Source organism: Pocillopora damicornis, chromosome 6, assembly GCF_964200805.1.
Source record: "Pocillopora damicornis chromosome 6, jaPocDami1.2, whole genome shotgun sequence".
Classification (NCBI taxonomy): Eukaryota; Metazoa; Cnidaria; class Anthozoa; order Scleractinia; family Pocilloporidae; genus Pocillopora; species Pocillopora damicornis.
This window is the reverse complement of record NC_142675.1, coordinates 11,607,955-11,617,106: the sequence shown is the minus strand read 5'-3', so window position 1 is coordinate 11,617,106 and position 9,152 is coordinate 11,607,955. Positions and strand designations below refer to the sequence as shown.

General features: G+C 38.0%; 1 pseudogene; it reads right to left on the bottom strand.

Annotated features, from left to right (window-relative positions):
• Positions 1 to 4,017: 4,017 nt before the first annotated feature.
• On the bottom strand, positions 4,018 to 8,118 carry LOC149043973 (uncharacterized; annotated as a pseudogene).
• Between the last annotated feature and the right edge of the window lie 1,034 nt (positions 8,119 to 9,152).

Sequence of the window (9,152 nt, the reverse complement as noted above, 5' to 3'; positions counted from 1 at the left end):
TAAACATACCGCTGCATGGTTTGCTCCGATGTGGCAAAATAACCAGTATTGAAGGGTAAGTTACTGTTTTCTTACTTTACTGTTACTTTTTTGTAAAGGCGTGATGGACTGAAATTGATACATGCTTATTTAAGAATCGGAAAGAAGCAAAATATTGTCTTTCCTCGATTCATACTGGAGAGAAATGAAATTATCCCGATTCCGCGATCTCACACCTCTCTTGTCCTTGTTGTTATCAGTGCGCGCTATTTGGTTCAACCTTATTTAGTTGGTTTTCTTGTAACCCGGAATAAGGAAATCAACAGAGAACCGACAGAAACATCGAGACCAAGCTCGACCCAGAAGTTCTCCAGATACAAACAGGCTGGCGGAGGAGCTTTTATTCCTGCGACACTCTTGGTGGAAGGATCAACCTCGTTACAAAGAATTTTTGCTGGAAAGAATCCGCTGTACTCTTCTAGAATGCGAGAATGTCGAGGACATGCATTTTGAATATTTGAAATAAATGAATACTTTTAATGGTATCTTACGTCCAGTCTTTATCAGCCAATTATGTTTCGGCTCACTACCGCATTGCAACATGGCCGCCACACAAAAAAAAATCAGATTCTTCTTGCTTCCAGTACCTCTCGGCCAAATTTGCTTTGTTTTGGTTTTGATCTCACCCAATCACAAAGCTCGAAACCGATATCCAGAAATGGTTATGGCCCGAACTGTTGAATAGTAAAGCTGACGTGCTTTCACGCCGGAATGTGGCCGCGCGTATAAGGAACAATTTTTCCAACGCGTTCAACGTGATCAACTGGTTGCAGTTTCTGTGTCAATTAGCTTCTTCCAGTTAGACAGTCCTTTCTAACGGATCGTTTTGTCTGTTTTTATTGTTGATTTCTTCGCATTATCTGCATTGAGAAAAGACTTGAAGTGCACGCTTCGTTCTGCCTACAGGCCGGAACGTTTAGTAATTTAAGGACCCAGTTATAGCCTTTTTGTTATATTGTACGTATTTTCGATTCACGCCCACGCCAGCTACGTTGGATACTATTTGCCTTTACGTGCAATTTCTTAGTCGTACGCTTAGTCCGCCCGCTATTCGTAACTATTTGTCTGGGGTTAAACTGCTCCATTTGTTTTCAGGGCTAGAATTTCCATTTAATAAGAATTTTCTTCTTTCGCTGACGTTGCATGGCATTCCGCGCAACGCGCTGCACACCCCACGAAGAGTTCCTTCGGTCACGCCTGCTGTTTTGTATCATATTTCTAAGGTTTTAGATTTCGAGACGGATCCTCTTTCGTGCATGCTGTTTTTTACCTTTTTATTTTACATACTTTTTAATGGCACGGATAGCCAATATAGTACCTCGGTCCCGTCAGTGCTTCGATCCTTCGCATCATCTTACTCGGAGGGATGTCGCAATGAACCAACATGGGCTTAAGGGATTAATTGCGCAACACACCTTCTAGTACTAGGCACGAGGAGTTTCATGTTTCATTTCGCGTGAGTTTTCACTTTCAGCGTTCAACAGAGATTGTGTACTGTTTCGTTTTTCTTTCTACCCACCCTCCCACCGTGGGTGATTTTGTGTGATGTCATAGGGTGGCAAAGAGGTTTATTAAGCATATCATCGGCTTTTGTTTACTGTTGGTTTGCATTCTTGATAAACTTCTCTCTGTGCCAAAAAGCGAATTGTGTTTTATTTGTGTCAGAGGGCGTAGTTGGGGAATTAAATATATTACAATACATTACCTACAATACATCATTTACGATACATAATTTAAAAAGAGCTTACAATTAAATTCTACAATTATCAAATTATTTACAGTGCTAACATCAGTTACATCAAGTTCATTGTTTTGAATATCTCTTTTCTTGAAACATGCTAATGCTCTTTGGTCTTTTTAGCCTTGAAGTTAGAGATCATCATAATCATCTTGCTGTTGGCGCTGCTCCTCGTTGTTAATATTGTTGGGAACTTATGTTGCTGGTACTTCAGCACAACGATTTGTATTTTTGTCATCGAATATATCCGAAAATGTCTCTGCAAGAAAAATCCGGATTCAAAGGGTAAGTATTGCACGTTCTAATCGCCTTTGTGACTTTAGACCAATTTCGATCAAATTTGTGCAATCACGGTATATTTTAATCGTATTTTGCACGATATATGAACAAGTTCACCATAGTGTCACTTTGATTGAATTTCAAGACAACGTTTGGAGTTAATTTTCTCTGTACATGTACATCTGTGATTGTCAGAGATATAATCAAAAGAAATGGAGACAGTTAGACTCCTGAAACATCTACTCGAAACGCATGTTTAAATGTATAAAACAAAAGAAACAACGTAATTATTGAAAGAAGCAATAACTTTTTATGCAAGAAAAATCTAGCTCCTAATTTCTAGAATTGAGCATCCCAAGATCAGTTCGTGGTACATAGGATAATTGTGTTTTGCCTTTGAATAGTTTGCTAACCCGTACGTTGCCCAAAGCAGTGACTTGCATTGGTGTAGATGGATTGATTACTAATCCTCTACAGTATAATTAAGTTCTAATTTATTTACTATGTGTTCTCTTTTAAAACGGTATTGTAAGAAGTCCATTCTAATGGAGGCCAAGACGCAGGGATGTAAGTATTGTGTACTTGTTGAATATTTTTTTCTGTGACCAGGATGTCAGCCCTTTTTTTGTGCTTATTCGTTTATTAGGTGTTTGTTTTTTAATATCTTTGGATATGTATAAATGGAACGCTTGTTACTGCTTCACTGACTTGTGAAATTTGAAGCATATCTATTTTTTCCCCCTTTCATCTTTTTATTTGTTTGTTTCACCATGTACACGAAGGCGTATATTCAATCATGGTTTTTAAATTCGTTTTGAATGCGAATAAGCAATTTTTTAAAATTGTAACATCTTAAAAACTTAATCTTAGGGTCCAGGTAGCGGAGGGTCAAATATAAGGAAAAGTCATTAACAAGCTTAAGATCCGACGACGGCAGACACCTAGGACGGCAGACTTGGTCGAGGGGGCTTGGGGAAAGGTCGCCGTTCCAATGGCACGAAAAATAGCCTTAAGATAGCGCGCGCGACGGCGGCTGTAGTGGCTTTCCTCTTCGAAGTTTAGGAAAAGCGATGGCTACCTTTAGAAAGGCTCGTGAATTGTTGATCGCAAGTTTCGATGATGGTGACATTTCAGAAGATGAATTTTTACTGTTGTATGATGCCAATATTTCAAAGAATCTCGATTATCCTTACCAGAATTACGAAGATTTTGACCTGGAAGGACTCGGCGAAAGTGAGTGCTTGGCAGAATTTCGTTTCCGAAAAAGGGACATACCAATTCTCGCAGACGTAATGGGGCTGCCTGATTTGTATCGATGTGAACTGGACTGTAGGGGATGGAATTGAAGGCCTTTGTCTTTTGTTAAGAAGATTAGCGTACCCTTGTAGGTACAGTGACCTAATCCATCGTTTTGGCCGCCCAGTACCAGAAATTTGTATGATCACTAATTATGTAATGGAAACCGTGTACAGCTTACATCATCACCGTCTGACAGCATGGAACCACACCTTAATGAGCCCCCCTCATCACTTTAACAAGTCGATGAGCAGTGTCTGCATCTCAGTAGAGTGGCTTTTTGGGGATATTGTTAACTATTTTAAATTTGTTGATTTTAAGAAAACTCGAAAGATATCATTGAGTGCGTTGGCAAAGATGTATATTGTATGTGCAATTTTAAGGAATGCCATGACTTGTTTGTATGGCAATTTCACATCAGATTTCTTTGACATTGACCCACCAACCTTTCAGGATTATTTTTCCTAACAATTAAAACTATTTGTACCCTGAAATGAATTTGAATGATAAATTCATGTGAAATACACAACTAGTGAATTAGATGTAACAGTGTATGTCTGCAGCCTGCCAATAAACTACTGTTTAAAGTTTTGGTATTTATTCTTTAGTATTTGTAGTCAGGTCAACTAATGTATAACAACAACTATAATTAATGTAAAAAGGGTTCAATGTTTTTCTAAAAGTCTCAAAATGATTTGTGACTGCTGTTGTTGCATGGCAACAAACATCTGCTGAAACTGTTGCTGATTAACATATATACAGCGGTCATCATGGGAGTCGGACGTGCTTTTGCTCGCTCTCTCAAAATTCTCCTCTTTTTGACAATTTTTTGCGCTAGAGACTTGTTGCACCTCAAGAGATGTTTAATAACCGAAGTGAGTTGCTTGTCTCCACGATCTAATGGAAAGTACTTGGCGCATGGTGAGATCACCAACTTGTGCCACGCTTTTGTAAAGCGTTCTGGTTTGGGCAGCCATCTTGGTTTTAAGCTTGTTCCCAAGCGTAAGAAGCACTTCTTCCTTCGCAGAATCTACCATCACTGCAATTCAACTGCTTCTTTTCAACTGGATAATTTAGCCCTCTGTGGAGATGTTCATCCTAATCCAGGTTTTGACCCTGAAGTAAGTTTAATACAGGACAGAAATACGCAAACTATAAGTAAACGTAACAACATGCTGGTTCATTTAAATGCAAGAAGTTTTCTTCAACATATCGATAAATTGATCTTTAGCAAAGTATTTCCTCCCATCATCGCTATAACTAAAACCTGGCTGGACAATTCTATCGAAGACTCTGAAATAACAATTCCTAATTACTCAGTAGAGCGTTTGGACAGAAAAGACAACCGTCGTGGAGGAGGGGTAGCGCTTTATTTACTGGAAGACCTAAAATATACTCGAAGAAAAGATTTGGAAGAAGACTCGGAAGCTATTTGGATTCAAGTACAATTATGCAAAACGAATTTCTTGGTCGGATGTGTTTACCGCGCCCCAAACGAATCCCTGGAGGTTTTTGATTATTTGGATGACTTGCTGAAGTATGCCACTCGAAAGAATTTGGAAGTCATTATACTGGGTGACCTGAACTGTGATTATCTTAATGACTCCCTTGGTCAAACAAAAAGATTAGTGGAATTTCTTGCTGCTAATGAACTAGAACAAATAATTAAAGAACCCACTCGTGTTACTTGTAACACGAGATCTCTTATTGATTTACTCGTTACGTCTACCCCAAGTCTGTTCAGATCTTCAGGAGTTCTTAGTACAACTATAAGTGATCATTACCCTATTTTTGGACTTATGAACGGCCCAGCAATTTGTCCACATAAGCATCGTATCTTGACAACGCGGACTTGGAACGACGAAAGTAGGAAAAATTTCATCAATGACTTAAAGAAAAACTCCTTGGACCTTTCTTGAGTCTTTCGATGACGTGGAGGACATGTATTCCGCCTGGGAGTGCTTGTTTAAATCACTAATTGATTCCCACTTTCCTATCAAAAGGAAAAGACTCCGAAAGCAAACGCACCCATGGCTAGACAACTCTGTACTACGAATGATGAGAACCCAAGACAAGGCGCATAAAAACGCCATAAGAACTGGTCTCACTGAAGACTGGCAAAAATATAGGCGACTCCGTAACCAAGTAACTAGCGGTAACAGGAAAAACAGAAAAGCCTATTTTAAGAATAAACTTCAAGAAAATCGAGCTAACCCTAAAGCCTACTGGAATACACTTCATCAAGTCCTTCCATCAAAGGATAGGAGCACCAAGATTGAAAAACTATTGATAGATGGTAACCAAGTGACTAATAAGACAGCTATAGCGAATTCACTAAATCAGTATTTTACCACGATTGCATCTACTTTGTTGGCAAATCAACCTCCCCCAGAACCGCAACCAATAAAGCCATCGCCATCTAAGCTCTTCAAGTTTAAACCTTTATTGGATTCAGGTGTGTATATGGCTCTGAAGACAATAAACCCCAGTAAGACCACTGGTGCAGACAACATCTCGGCTAAGTATTTGAAGATCGCTGCACCCCACATTAGTGGAACTTTAACCAAGATATATGTGTTTCCGTGTATTTCTAAGATACATGAATCTCTTACAAACAAGGCCCTTGTTAATTATGCACAAGAAGCTGGTCTGATAAAACAACACCAATTCGCCTTTAAGAAACATTCATCAACTATGGTTGCCCTAATTCGAGCTGTAGATTCATGGATAATGGCTATTGACAGATTAGAAAAAGTAGTATGTGCGTTTTTGGATTTAAAGAAAGCCTTCGACGTTGTAGACCATAATGTCTTGCTACAGAAGCTTGCTCAACATGGTGTGACTGACAAGGAACATGAGTGGTTTGAAAGCTATCTGTCTGGAAGACTCCAGCTTGTCTCATGTGATGGAACTGATTCCGAACAATTGACGATTACCTATGGAATACCGCAGGGTTCTGTGCTAGGCCCGACTCTATTTAATATTCATATAGATAGCATTTCAGACGTTTGTGATAGCTGTGATATTGTATTGTGCGCTGACGATACAGGAATTCACACCAGCTCTAAAGATGTTAAAAATTGCTGTACAGTAACAGTAAGTGAACAGTATGTAAATGAAGATCTTGGAAGAGTTACCGATCGGCTCAGTACTGATGGTCTTATCTGCAATCGCAAGAAATCCGAAGCAATCCTGATTGGATCAAAACGCGCAGTGAAAAATGCTCCAGACTTACAAATCATTATGGATGGGAGGCTACTGAAACAGTGTGAAGACTTCAAATATTTAGGTGTTTATATAAATAATACTCTTAGCTGGAACAAGCATATTACATATTTAGCCTCTAGGATATATCCCAAGCTTAAGATGTTAAATAGAATTGCACCCTTTCTTAGTCAAAGGGTGCTTTTAAATATCTATAAACAAACGATATTACCCATAGTAGACTATGGCTGTATCGTATGGGGGTACTGTGGAAAGAACAACTCACAGCGTTCAGAAAGGTTACAAAATCAGGCCATGCGTACTATCCTCTCTACAAATCGTAATACATGTTCTCAAGAAATGCGTAGTAAGCTTTCCTTATTATCATTGGAGAGTAGACGTAGATTCCTAAAACTTAATCTTGTTTTTAAGATTATACATAACATAAATTGCCCACAGCAATTAGAGAACTACCTCCTTAAGAGATCAGCCTTTCATACCAGAGATTTTAGAGACTCTACCTTATTGAACATTGTTGCTACAAAGACCAAAATGGGTCAAACGTCATTTAAATGTACTGCTGCTAGGGAGTGGAATCTTTTACCAAAAGACATTCGAGAGATACAGTCTTTATCTAAATTTAGGGCGATAGTTTTTGAATATTTTTTAGAACACGATAAATCATGATTTATGTAGTTTAAAATAAGTATTAGCTTTTCTATACATTTTATGTTATTTTAATTCATACTTTAGTTCTTCATAGGGTTTCTCCTTTGATTTTGATTGATACTATTTATCATGCTGATCACTAGTTCATACCAGCCAATCTATTAGATTGCTGATTAGTCTTATCAGTTGAAATAAAGCTTATTATTATTATTATTTTTATTATTATTATTATTATTATTATTATTATTTGATTCTGTTGCTGCTGGACTTGCTGGGCCATCATTTGCATCATTTCTTGATGTTGCTTTTGAGACTCATCTTGCTTTCTTCTCTCTATGTCCAGGCGCTGCATGTGCAATTCCAACTCTTCAGCTTTCCATTTCTAAACCATATCATTTTTCTCACGCAGATACGCCACTGTGTCCCCACCACTCCTCCTTGTGACTTTTCACTTAGGTTGTGCATTCTCTACATCCTCGACTTCATCACCATCCTTCCTTTTCTGTGTTGAACGCATGCTCTCCGTTGCTCTATTCCGCATCTCGACAGCTTTGGCACTATCCTCTTTTTTCTTGTCAACTTCCAGACTGTTTTCAGCATCAGCCTCCTTTTCCAGTATTTCCTCCAAAGCTTTCTCAACATCACTCATGTCAGTCTCAATGCCACTAGCCTTTTTCTCTTCTTGTAACTTTTTCTTTAATTTTTCGTAGTGTGTAACGCTCTCTCACTGAGCGCTTGCTAACTTTAAATCTTGGAATTTTCAAGGAGTTGAGATTACTGGCAATTTTTTCCCAGATCTGCCCTCTTGCGATAATTCCCTTTTTAGCTTTAGAGGGTTCTAGAGCCAGAATTTCTTGACAGAGAGAGCGGTCGTGATCATCTGTCCACTCCATGTTAGATCTACATTTTAAGAAAATATAATATGGATATTTAAAAATCCTGGTGAGTCTGCTGACTAAGCTTCAATTCCAACTGCTTAGTTCAGTCCAGAACTCTCCAAAGTAAATCAGAGCAGTCTTGTTTATGTATGTTGTGGTTCAAATTTTTGTTTGCGGGTTTAAAAATTCTCAAACTACGTTAAATTTTTGTTTCCCTTTGTCTCAGGTTATGGTAATAGATGCGAGAAAAAGGATAATAACAATAAAAACAGAATAAGGAATGAAAACTGGTTTAAAACTTTTTAAATTGACACTGGAAAAATTTGAATCACAACATGGACATGTATGCAAAGCAGCATAATACAGGTATAAACTTATCATTATGATAAATGTTTAACCAATTTCCGACAGCAAATTTTTCACGCTTAATCTAGGACGTTTCTTTATGGCTGAAAAAACATTACCGAAACTGTTGATTATAAAAATGTTCTCAGATGATCCTTGTTGTTGAACTCGAGAAAAGACAAATGGAATAATATCATGGCCATTAATTTATGCCCGAAGAAGTCTACGAATTTTTAATTGAAATAAAGAAATTATTAAACTTATTGGGTTGCTTTTTTGGTTGATATTGAGCCAGTACTAGTAACGAACTGTTTATGAGAAAGGCAAACGAAGAAAGTTAAAATTTCCTCGAACAAATAGTTTATTTTTGCTTGGCTATTTCACAGACATCCTCTCATAACAATAAACGGTCAAAATTGCCAACAATTTTCGCTTACAGTAAGAAGTGGAAAAACATAATGTTTAGATTTAAATTTGTTGGTCAAAAATGTGAGAGGATTCAAATCCTGTGGCTTCCTATCGCCGGTCGGATGTAACACCATCAAGCTACAGAAAAGCCGTAGGAGATAAAGAACCGCAAGAGTACAAGAGAACCACAAACTCAGCGATGTCGCTCTCAGCTTGATAATCGTACAAATGCTTTCCCATTGACGGCACAATAACATTTTTTCTTAAGCTTGACAGTAAATCAGTTTTGCATAATT